General features: G+C 37.9%; 1 protein-coding gene across 3 annotated transcripts in view; it reads right to left on the reverse strand.

Moving 5' to 3' along the window:
• NNT (nicotinamide nucleotide transhydrogenase) overlaps positions 1–12,615 on the reverse strand; it is an 89,406-nt gene that overhangs the window by 75,701 nt on the left and 1,090 nt on the right. The window contains exon 2 of one of the 3 annotated variants that reach the window (XM_072958734.1): positions 11,872–11,964. The gene's annotated coding sequence lies outside the window, so the exon portion shown is untranslated. Of the gene's footprint in view, positions 1–203; positions 543–11,871; positions 11,965–12,615 lie in introns of those variants that run through there. The other 2 variants (XM_031676185.2, XM_031676190.2) reach the window with 2 other exon arrangements.

The following is a 12,615-nucleotide window of genomic DNA, read 5'->3' on the forward strand; positions in this document are numbered from 1 at the left end:
CAGCCAGCCCGCCCGCCCTCTCACCCGACGGGAAAGCGATACCACGAAAAGCCCCCTCAGAGCGCAAAGGCCTGTTACCGTAAGGGTCGCTTCCCTCTCCTCGGTGGCAGCCAAGACCTCTTTGTCTCGGGCTCGACCTAAGAACCCCCCCAACCCCCTCCCCACCTCGGCGCTTTCCCATGGCCCGTCCTTGTCAGTCAAACCTGGAGCCAAATGCAGAAGCCGAAGTTTCCAGGGCTACATTTGTCCTCCTCTAGAGACCCAGTTACAAAGTTATGATTTCCTCTCCAGTGTCCACCAGAACAAATAACATAATAGAATGCCGCTTTTGGTACCTGACTCCTCTGGCTCTCTAGGGAAAATCAGAACTTCTGAAACGAGAGGACCAAAAGAAAAGTAGGAGGAGGCCAGGAGGTGGTGAAAGGCGGGAATGGAGGCGTTGTTTTTCCTTTCAGGACGGAGAGGTGGAGTTAAATTCTTCCAAAACGATGTCAAGGCCCGAAAATTAACACACATCTGCATACCAGTCTTCCAACGTCCCGCCCAGAGAAAGCCTTGTTGCCACTCTTAGTATTAACATAAAGGCGCTAGAGAGCGCCCTTGGTGGACTTTCAGGGTCCTGACCAGGCCTAGGCTGATTTTTGCAAAACTGCTGAAGAACTCAAGACCGTAATGACTTCCTTTACTTAGTCTGCAGGTGTCTCCTGACTTAAAGTGGAAGGAATAAGATAAAGAGTATAAATTGATTCACTAGCCCAAAGCTGAATCATCATGAAATGTCAGTACTGTGTCACTGCTTTTTTACTGTAATTGAAGTAACTAAGATGAGTTTAAAAAATTATGAATTGCAAAGAGCACGAAGCAAAACATTCCATATCCTTAAAAAGAAATAAACTGCAAGGAAACCCTTACTTTGAGAACATCTCTTGTGTTCAACCAACACAGAAGGTCATTCAACTAGTGGACTCTCACTGCCATCCAGACGAGGTAAAACACTGTCCTTGTCCTGGAAGAGTTGTCATAGACAGGAAAGGACACAGCCCCATGTTTTAAATAGTAATAAGCCATGATAAGGGCCTGGATAGAGACAGGTTCAAGATACAGTAAGTACAATGAGATAGGAGTAATTGATAAGGATTCAAACTAAGCTCCTTTCACAATATATGCCAGTCAAAACAGTATGTTGCACACCTTAAACATATTCAGTGCTGTATGTCAATTACATCTCAATAAAACTGGGGGGGAACTAAGCACCTGTTTTAAAATGTTTGGGGGGGTGTGTGAGGGGGATTTACTTCTTTTCTCTTTCAATGCTTAAAAATCAATCAGTGGTTCCCAGCTGGGGACAAAATTAGGGTAGAGTTAGGATTGGGGTTAGGGTTAGTGCCTGGAAACACTCTGGTGGTCACAACTGGAAAGGGGAGGCAGCTAATGGGTAGAGGCCAGGGATGATGCTAAACACCCTACATTACACAGGAAAGCCCCTTAAAACAAAGAATTATCTGGCCCCAAACACCAGTAGTGCTAAGACTGAGAAACCTGGGCTTAAAGAAATGCTCAACAGCTTATTTAATTTGATTTACTTGCAATTATATGACAGAAGAACAAATCCAAAGATGACATTAATTTTTCCTTTTTCTGTTAAATAATAAGCATATTGTAATTTTAAATACTCATTCTGCTCATTTGGCCAACATAATTTGGGTGCCATTGCTCCAGATGAAAATATCTTTCGTTTGGAGAATTCTGTTCAGGTTTTAAGCTCCTATATAATAATTACCATAGATTAATAGGAATCCCCAAAGAGAATTAGGTTCATTTCAAAAGTTTGTTTGTAAGTTAGTTACTTCTGAATCTTAGACACTGTCTTGCATAAAATGTTTGCAAAGATTTTATATCCTCTATTAGGTGGTGACGGCTTTTGTTTGTTTTGATATCTGCTCCTTCCTCCTCAGCTTTCTCAGCCTTCAACCCCTATGAGAATAGTCTGTCTCACATGTATGCAAGTTTTTATTATAGATTGTTCATGACTGGATATTTTAATTTTAAATATATTTTAAAATTAAGATACACATTGAAATTTAAACCCTCTGAAATGTAGGAGACTTTGTACCCACAAATGCTTAAAAATAGTGTTTAATATTTTAAATCTTAACCTATCAAAAGGAAAGGTTACATTTTTAGAAGTGTGTTACACACCATTAGGATCATCTTTGAAACCTCAAACCACACAGGTGCACAATAGCCAAAACTCAAAGTGTAGACTGAGCCTGAGAAAATATGTGTTCACAAACTGAACTCTAAAGATGAGGTGTTACAAAACCCTGCATTTAGTTAAAGCCAAGCCAGAGAATAAGTCAATTTTTATGCTTTGTGTTTTTTTTTAATTGAAGTACAGTAAGTTACAATATGTCAATTTCTGGTGTACAGCACAATGTCCCATCATGCATATACATATATAAATTCATTTTCATATTCTTTTCCATTGAAGGTTATTACAAGGTATTGAATATAGTTCCCTGTGCTATACAGAAGAAATCTGAGTTTTTTAATCTATTTTTATATATAGTGGCTAACATTTGCAAATCTTAAACTCCCAAATTTATCCCTTCCCACCCCTTTTCTCCACATAAACATAAGATTGTTTACTATGTCTGCAAGTCTGTTTCTGTTTTGTAGATGAGTTCATTAGTGTCCTCTTTTTTCTTTTTTTTCAGATTTCACAAATGTGTGATATATGGTATTTTTCTTTCTCTTTCTGGCTTACTTCACTTAGAATGACAGTCTCTAGGGCCATCCATGTTGCTGCAAATGGCATTATCTTATTCTTTTTATGGCTGAGTAGTATTCCATTATATAAATATACCACAACTTCTTTATCCAGTCATCTGCCAATGGACATTTAAGTTGCTCCCGTGCTGTTATATATAGTTCTGCTATGAACATTGAGGTGCATGTATCTTTCCGAATTAAAGTTCCCTCCAGATATGTGCCCAGGAGAGGGATTGCTGGATCATATGTTAAGTCTGTTTTTAGTTTTTTGAGTAATTTCCATACTGTTTTCCATAATGGCTGCACCAAACTACATTTCCACCAGCAGTGTAGAAGGGTTCCCTTTTCTCTACACCCTCTCCAGCATTTATTGTTTGTGGAGTTTTTGATGATGGCCATTCTGACTGGTGTGAGGTGATACCTCACTGTAGTTTTAATTTGAATTTTTCTGGTAATTAGCAATATCAAGCATTTTTTTCATGTGCCTATTGGCCATCTGTATGACTTCATTGGAGAATTGCTTATTTAGGTCTTTTTCCCAGTTTTGGATTGGGTTATTTGTTTTTTTGTTACTAAGTTGTATAAGCTGTTTATATATCCTAGAAATTTAAGCCCTTGTCAGTTGCCTCATTTGCAAATATTTTCTCCCATTCTGTAGGTTGTCACTGTGTTTTGCTTATGGTTACCTTTGCTGTTCAAAAGTTTCTAAGTTTAATTAGGTCCCATTTGTTAATTTTTGCTTCTGTTTCTATTGCCTGGGTAGACTGCCCTAGGAGAGCATTGCTAAGATTTATGTCATTTCATAATGTGTTTTCATTGTGGTTATTAAGTTAAATGGTTATCAGCAGTTCGTTTTTTTCAAGCTTCCCTTTTATAAGTAATTATTAGCAAAGTAAACAACTCCAATGAGCTAGTATGCTTAGACTCTAGGGATTTTTAATAATACAGACACTTGACACGTTTCAAAGCAAACATTACTAACCTCAATCTCAGCCCTCTTCTCTCAGGCAGACAAATCAAGAGTGTGTTTGATTGTGGGAAGCAAGTATTAACCGACTAAATGAACTTACACTAATCAATCTTAACTGGAAGAACATCAAGGAGAACTGACATTAAACAGCCAGCATAAAGTTAAATAATTGGCCATTTGTTTAAATTAAACTGTTAAGTTAAAACCAGTTTGCATTTAGAATTGTTGTAAGCATCTAAAAAACCAAATTTTAGCTTACCTTTGTGGATTTTGTTCTCTCTATACAGTAAGTGCCAATGACAAAAAGCTGTGGTTTTTTATGAATATAAAAAATTATGTATTTAATGATACCTTTGGAAGCCTGGGAAGATGGTGCGGGATAGGAGCTGTATTAGCATCTTGGGGCCGCTGTAACAAATTACCACAAACTGGATGACTTAAAGCTACAGAAATGTACTCTCTCACAGTTCTGGAAGCCAAAAGCCTGAAATCAAGGTGTCAGCAGAGTTGATTCCTCTGGAAGTCTGAGGAAGAAACCGTCCCATGCCTCTCTCCTCACTTGTGGAGAAAGCCTCTGGTTGTCAGCAATCGGTGGTGTTCCTTGGCTGGTAGACACATATCACTCCAATCTCTGTCTCCTCTTCACATTGCCACCTCCTCTGTGTGTCCCTCTGTGCCCAAATCTCCCTCTCCTTTCTCTTATAAAGACACTAGTCAGTGGATTTAAGGTCCACCCTAAATCCATGATAAATTCATCAAGATCCTTGACTAATTACATCTGCAAAGCTGTATTTTCAAATAAGCATGGACACAAATTTTGAAGAGACACTAGCAACCCACTTAGGGGCAATCTGTGTATAATACAATGTAAAGAGAGTTTTCTGTTGTTTTTAAACATGGATAGATACCAGGGTTTTTTTAAAAATTTTTTAGCGGATGTTCTAATGATTGAAGCCAGGACCTCGTGCAAGCTAAGCATGCACTCTACCACTGAGCTACACCCAACCCCCAACCAGTTCTTGAGTTTAAAGTTGAAGTCCAAATTATTTGGGGGAAATTTGGGTGAAAGGTTTTTTTATTAATCATTAAAAGAATTTCCTTATATACTTGTTTGCTTTCTTAATAAAGACTCAATCTAATTGAATTTTCTTTCACTGTTTTAAAATATATGACTATATATTACATAGGTAGCATAATCAAACTATTTGATCATAAAACTCCATAATAGTTAACATGTTTATATTTAACTTTTTAAAATACTGCATCTAATGAAAACTCTAATTCTAATACTTTTTAAGCAGTTTTGTGAACATCATCCCTTTGTAGATCTTTTTTTATGCAGATATTACCCATAACAGAAAAGCAAAAACTAGATTCTGGTTTTCATTGGTTTTCATCATATCACTTTCCTACCTGCTCCTACTTCTTTAACCATTCTTAGTTCTTTCATCACTTAAATGGGCAAATGTTTCAAATATTCTCTTGGCCCTTCCTTTTAACTTTGATATTGTCTTCCTACAGGTTCGATGTCAACTGTGCCATCACAACTCCCAAAGCTTAATGTCCAGCCTGAATGTCTCTCCTAACCTCCAGACATGCCTGCCAGTCATTTCCACTGACATATCCACAGATATTTTAAACTCAACATGAGATTTCCCTCCTGCTCTACAAAGGACTTGTATCTAGAATATTAAAAGAACACTCAAACTCAACAGTTAAAAAAAATCCAAATAGAAAATGAGCAAAAGGCATAAAGAGCCATTTTACCGAAGGATATAAGCACATGAAAAGATGTTCAACATCATTAGCCATTAAGGAAATAAAAAAAAACAACACATTGAGACATCACTACACATCTATAAGAATGTCTAAAATTAAAAAAAAAATAGTGGCCAATATCAAATGTTGGTGATGATGGGGAGATGCTGGATCACTCACACAATGGCAGTGTAAAATGGTACTAGTCACTGGAAAATAGTTTGGTGGTTTCTTGAAAAACTAAACATGCAACTGCCATATGACCCAGCAGTTATACTCCTGGGTATTTATCCCAGAGAAATGAAAATTTAGGTTTGCCCAAAACCCATACACCAATATTGATAGTAGCTTTATTCATAATAGCCAAAAACTGGAAACAGCTCAGGTGTCCTTCAACAGATGAATGGTTGAATACATCCTTACAATGGAATGCTCTTCAGCAATAAAAAGGAAGCACTGATACACACAACTGATACAGCTTGAATGAATCTCCAGAGAATTTTGCTGAGAGAAAGAAGTCAATCTCAAAAGGTAACATAATGTATGATGCCATTTATAAAACATTCTTGAAATAACAAAATTATGGAACTAGAGAACGGAGTAGTAGTTTCTAGGGTTTAATGAGGAGGTGAGGGTGGACGTGACTATAAAAGGGCAACAGGAGGAATCGCTGTGATAATGAAAATGTTCTATATCTTGACGGTATCAATGTCAATATTCTGGTTGTGACATCGTACTATAGTTTTGCAAGATGTCACCCTCGGAAGAGACTAGGTAAGGAGTACAAATGTTCTCTCTGCATTATTTTTTACAACTGCATATGAATCAACAATTATCTCAAAATAAAATATTTAATAAAAAATAAGCCTGGTGGGTGTAGTAAAGTATTAAGGTAGAATCTAGGTGGTGAGCATATAAAATTCTTTCAAATTAGCTGTATGTATTTTTGAAATTTTTCTTAGTAAAATCAGAAAAAAATTTAATCTTAACTATTGTGATTATACTGAGACAAAGTCTACCCAATTCTCCCAATCTAAAGTATGAAAGTAACATAGATTCAACTCATTAGAAGTATTCCTAAGTGCTTTCCCTGTGGCATAAGTTTGTCAAATGAGTTTGCCCACCAGACAAGAAACTAATTCCGTGAAATGGTTTTTCATTAGCAGGGCTCTTCTGAAATACTATGAAGCAAATGTTGATGGTTCAAGAGGCCATCGTAATTTGGGGGGTAAAGATGTTTTTCATCATCCCTCTACCCCACCTCACCTTTTTTTTCAGCCTGCTAATTGTTATATTCCTCTCTCTACTGGTCTTTTTATTCACAGAATGGCCCAGTTACTCTAAGGATTGATTGCATTGCTCACTCTACTGCTAGGTGATACTTTAGCTGCCATATCTTTCTTGCAGTGGCTTTTGAGTAGAGGACCAATTACAATAATTTATAGCATTAACTCAAACATTTTAAGTACCTTCAAGAACAATTCATTTCAGAGCTTAAACTTGGCAGACCTGAGAACCACCTACAAATCCGGAGTAACTATTAAGGAGTCTTTGTTTCTTAATCCCCATAATAGGCTCAAGAGTACGAAGGCATACGGCGTGCCACCTTCTGATGCTACGAACAGTTAAAATCTGCATAGTATTTAACAGTTTCCAGAGCACTTTCACCTGTGTTATTTCATTTGCTCATTTTGATAACTCAGAAGTAGGTATCTTTATGCCTGTCCTAAGATGAAAAAATTGCCTTGAGGTTAACTGACACGTCTAAATGACACGTCACATCAACATGAAATATTGCTGAGACTTAAATGTAGATCTTCAAGATCTTCTGGTTCAGTGATTCCTGGTAGAAGTATCCCCTAGGTAGGGGGATGCTAAGATGACTGGCCTGTGAGAATGAAGGTACCAAGAGAAACAGAGATGCCTCTGTGAATGTGGGGTCCCTCTTATTTCGCCCTCACCATTCATTCACGTGGATTATACCTACCACTCCTTTATTCATTTGAGATGAGACCTTCTCACAGAAGCCTCCCCCGATACTCAAGGTTGAGTTAGGTGCCCTTCCATTCAGACGTAAGTCCTAACATAATTATCGTGTTTATCATTCTGTATTATTACTGTTTATTGATTGCTGCATTTAAGCCCCTTGATGATAGATATTTCATCTTATTCACTGGTATGTTATCAACACATAACAGACTGTCTGGCTTTATTAGGCAGTCAACAAATATTTGTCAAAAGAAAGAAAAACACTGTTAATGCCCTACAGGAACTGAAACAGAAAGAAGATACTGGCTTTTGACCTCATGCCAAGAGAAAGGGCAGTGAATACACTGCGTCAGAGATAGAGAATCAGAAAATGCCTCTTACTTGACATTTATACATTAAGCATTGATGATCCTAATTGTCTTTTGAATGCCAAATTTCAGCTCTGAAAATAGCATTTCCGGCTATCACATTACCTTACTGATGGCCAGCAAGCACTTCAGTTCAGTTAGTTGAATCATGCAAATTAGTAGAATATTGTACATTGTAATTATTCATCAGAACTTCCTCCAGAATTTTAAACTCATATCTCAAACTCAGACCACGACTTTTCTTCTTTCCAACTCTCTTATATCTGTCTTTTGGTCCTCTTTTTTCCTTCCAATCTATCACCTGTCTTTCATCTTCAACCCTTTCTCTAGCTAAAACCACAAACAGCTTCTCAGCCCCTTCTGTCTTTACCCTTCTGCCTTAACTGCATCATGAAATTACACTCCCACTAACAGGCTTCTCAGTTCCCAGATCAAGTTGTCAAGAGTTGCTAGAGAAAAATCACAAAATTGTTTAGTGTTGCCCCAACAAATCCCTGGTCTCCAACCTCAGCCGGACTTTCTATACAGCCCAGCAGGCCTCCTATGAGCACGCCCTCTTCCTCATCAGCTGCTTCTCCCAGAGCTTCTGCAACAGTTGCTCCTCTCCTCAAGCCCCTTCTTTTTATGTCTCCCATCCTCACAGTAGAGACACTTTCCCCCTTTTTTTTTCCACTGAGAACATGGAGATCATCTTAAATTCCCATCACCCTCCTTCTCCTGCAATTTATCTGCCTCTGCTTCCATTTCTTAGTCAACATAGCTTTTCTCCCATCCCAAGTTATTCCTGCTGCCTGTACTTAGAATTTGTGAACTGCCACTTCCTCTGGTCCTTTATGCTATTTTCCCCCTTTTCCCTGATGTGTTCCTTTGCTTCATTGTCTTCAGCTAACAAACTAATCTTTCTTCTATCTAAATAAATAAATAAACCTATAATAGCAACAAAACGTCTTTAATATACTTGCCTTGCAAATTTCCTGTATCTGCCCATTTATTTCATAGTCAAGCTTAGAGGCATCTGTGTTTCCTAATACTACTGCTTGCACCCAAATCATTCACAAATCTATATTATTCCAATTGCTAATACTACTGGAATGCCTATTTATTAATTTACAGTGAGAAATATAACACAAACAGAATAGAATGTTTGCATCAGTGTCATCCACTTACTATGGAGATAAAGTGTAGCGTATGCTTTCAGTTTGTGGATTCTGGATTTAATAGAATTTAGCTGCTCATTAACTGTGATCTAAAGCAAGTTAATGAATGTCTCTGAATCTCAGTGTTTTAATCTATAAAATGGGATTAGTAGTAGTACCTCACACCTACCTCATAGGGTTTGTTTTGGAGATTAAATGAGATAATCTATGTAAAGTGTTTACTTGGAACAGAGTAGGTGCTAACTGTTATTCTGATTGTTATTGTTCCTCTGAAAATGCAAATTTAGCCAGGTAGTCAAATTATAATGGAAGATTGCCTGATGAGGCGGGCATGGTTCCCAGAGACAGCTGTTCCTTCCATTGTGTAATGACCTCAGACAGCACAAAGTGCTCAAGCTCAGGGAACTGTGCCTTTCATAGATTCTCTAGAATCCTTGTATGTGACGTCTCAGCAACGTTTGACACTCGGGCTCTTCCTCTTTGATGTTCAAATCCCCTCTGGCTCCTCTCCGGTTCATTCCTATATAAACAGAGTAAACAGATTCCTCTTCTTCAATCTAGCCATGCAACTTGGTGCTTCTCTTTCCTCTTCTGCCTCTATATGCTTTTCGTAAGGAACCTCATTTCTTTCTGTGCCTTCACCTATCACATCTCTAACTGTAGGTAACATTCCTCTGAACTCCAAGTCCGTAAGTTAACTGTTGACAGAACAATTCCACTTAGCTGCTCCAGGTGCCAAATGAAATGTCCAAAGTGGAATTAGTGAGTCTCCTGTTCTGTGGGTGAGAGTCTCTGCTTCCCTCTGGTATTCTCACTCTTAGGGACTGAGGCACCAAAAGCAGAATCCTGGGAGTGATCCATATCCCTGGCTTCTCATTAATGCCTTGCACACATCTGTCAGCTTCTTTCTAACAACCCTTGTATTTGGCCCTTCTCTCCAACCCCACAACCACTACCTTAATAGCTAGCCATTACCATTTCTCACTGGAATTTCCGCTATAGCCACCAAACAGGTCCTTCTGCTTACACTTCACATCTACTAATCTCACACTCCTGTGTATCCTCAGCACCAAGAACAGTGTCTGGCCCATAGCAGACATGCAATAAATATTTACTGAATGAATGAACAAATAGATGAATTCCTATCCTCATAGAGTTTATAGTCCAGCCAAGAGATTGACATCAAATAAGTGAGCCCACTAGATGCTGGGGAGATTCCCATGCAGCATTCTTGGCTCTTGAAGATGTATTGGAGCCCTGATTGGTCAAGTGCTGACTGGCTTTGGTTACATTTCATAGAAGGGCCAAGAGACCAGGGGAGGAAGATAATTTACACAAATGAGACCCAAGAGAACAAACACATCAGCTAATCCTTCTTCTCTCTGTTAATGACCCATTAATTTACAATGATACATAAGCTGCCATCATGATTTGGGCAAAGAAGAGTGAACCAAGTTAGCTAGGAAAGAGTTGGGAGTAACAGAATAAAATGGAACAAGGCTTATTCATATGTGTTAGTTTTTCTAAACTTCTTACAGATAATTGTGAGTTTAAATGCAGTTGTAAGAAATAATACAGAGAGATTTCCCCCTAATGGTAACATCTTGTATAACTATACACAATTATAATACAATATCACATCCAGGAAATTAATATACAATCCACCTACCTTAGTTTTACATGCACTAATTTTTGTGTGCATGTGCATACCTGTATTTAGTTCTATGCAATTTAATGTCACCTCTTTTTTTTTTCTTTGGTGGGGGGAGGTAATTAGGTTTACTTATTTATTCTTAGAGGAAGTACTGGAGATTGAACCCAGGACCTCATGCATGCTAAGTCTATCACTTGAGCTATACCCTCCCCCCTAGTTCTATGCAATTTAATATCACTTGTGTAGATTTGTGTGACCACCTTCACAGTCAAGAACGAAATAGTTCTATCACAAGGATTCCTCATAGTACCTACCCTTTTAATAGCCACACCTACTTCTCTCAAAACCCCACACTCTCCTTAATCCCTGGCAACCACTAAACTGATCTCCGTCTTTGTAATTTTGTCATTTCAAGATTGTATAAATGGTATCATACAATAACTTTTTGAGATTACTTTCTTTTCATGCAGCATAATTCCCTTGAGAGCCATTGAAGCTGTATTTATCAGTGGTCGTTCCTTTTTTTTGAGTAGTGTTTTATAGTATGAATACCGCAGTTTAAGCATTCGTTCATTAAAGAATCTATGTTTTTTCCAGTTTGGAGTTAGTATGAATGAAGCTGTTATAAAAAATTGGGTACTGGTTTTTGTGTGAACATAAATCTTCATTTTTCCAGAATACATGTTTAATTTGGGCTGCTTTAACAAAATACAATACACTGGGTGGAAGCACATCACTTAACTGATTTCACTGGTTCACAGCTGGAGAGGATCTTTGCTATTTTATAATAAGGTTTGACTTATATCCATTGACCAATAATATCTTCATTTCCATCTGAGACCTCATTAGAATCATCTTTCGTGTCCAGATTTCTACCAACATTCTCTACATGATTATTTGTATTCTCTAAGAAGATGGAAACTTTCCCTACAGCTCTCCTCATTCCTTCCTGAGCCTCACTAGAATTACCTTAACAGTTCCTTCATGGAAATGTTGACTTTTTCTAGCAAGCATCAAAAATCACTACCAGCCTCTACCCATTAACCAGTTTAAAAGCCACTTACACATTTTTTAGGTATTTGTTACAGCTGCATCCCACTTCCCAGTATAAATTCTTGGGGTTTTTCCAGAGAAATAGAATAGGAGATAGATAATGAGATATATAAATAGACAGGTAGAATTTATCATGAGGAATTGGCTTATGTGATTATGGAGGCTGAGAAGGTCCATGATTTACTGTCTACATGCTGGAAACCCAGGAAAGCTGTAGTGTAGTTCCATTCCGGGTCTGAAGGCCTGAGAATCAGAGCAACAACGGTGTAAAAAATCTGTTCATGTTCTCTCCAAGTTCATTTTTCATATATCATAATAGGACTACATTTACTTAAAAGTAAATAGGGAGAAGGCAAAGGACAGCATCTGTTATCTAACTTATCTAACAAAAGGGGCTGTAAAGATACCTTGATGTCACCATGGATACAGAATAGCCTTATCCTCAGATAAGAAAGTCTCAGGTGTAGAAAAAGAGCAGTCCACCATAAAAGTTCTAAGGGGGAAAAAAGGGTGATGAATGCAAACCAAAGCCCAGGACAGGACTGGAGCATCTACGTCAATGGAACTTACAGGATATCTCTCTGTTGTTGAGCATACATTTTGTGGGGCTTTCTTACATAAAAGTTCAGGCAAGAAGTGACTGACAACAACATAAAAGAATCAATTTTTATGTTATGGGCGTTACCTCATCTAATTTTTAAACTGTAATCTTGTCTTGTCTTTACATGCTCAGTGCTACAACATACTTCTTATTTTATAGACGAGGACAATGAGACTTAGAGAAAATAAATCCCTTACTCAAGATCACACAGATGTTAAGGGTCAAGGCCAGGATCCAAACCAAACCTCTGGCCTACTCTGAATCCTACATTCTTTCTCAATACCAAGGAACCA

The sequence above is a fragment of the Vicugna pacos genome, chromosome 3, assembly GCF_048564905.1.
Source record: "Vicugna pacos chromosome 3, VicPac4, whole genome shotgun sequence".
NCBI lineage: Eukaryota > Metazoa > Chordata > Mammalia > Artiodactyla > Camelidae > Vicugna > Vicugna pacos.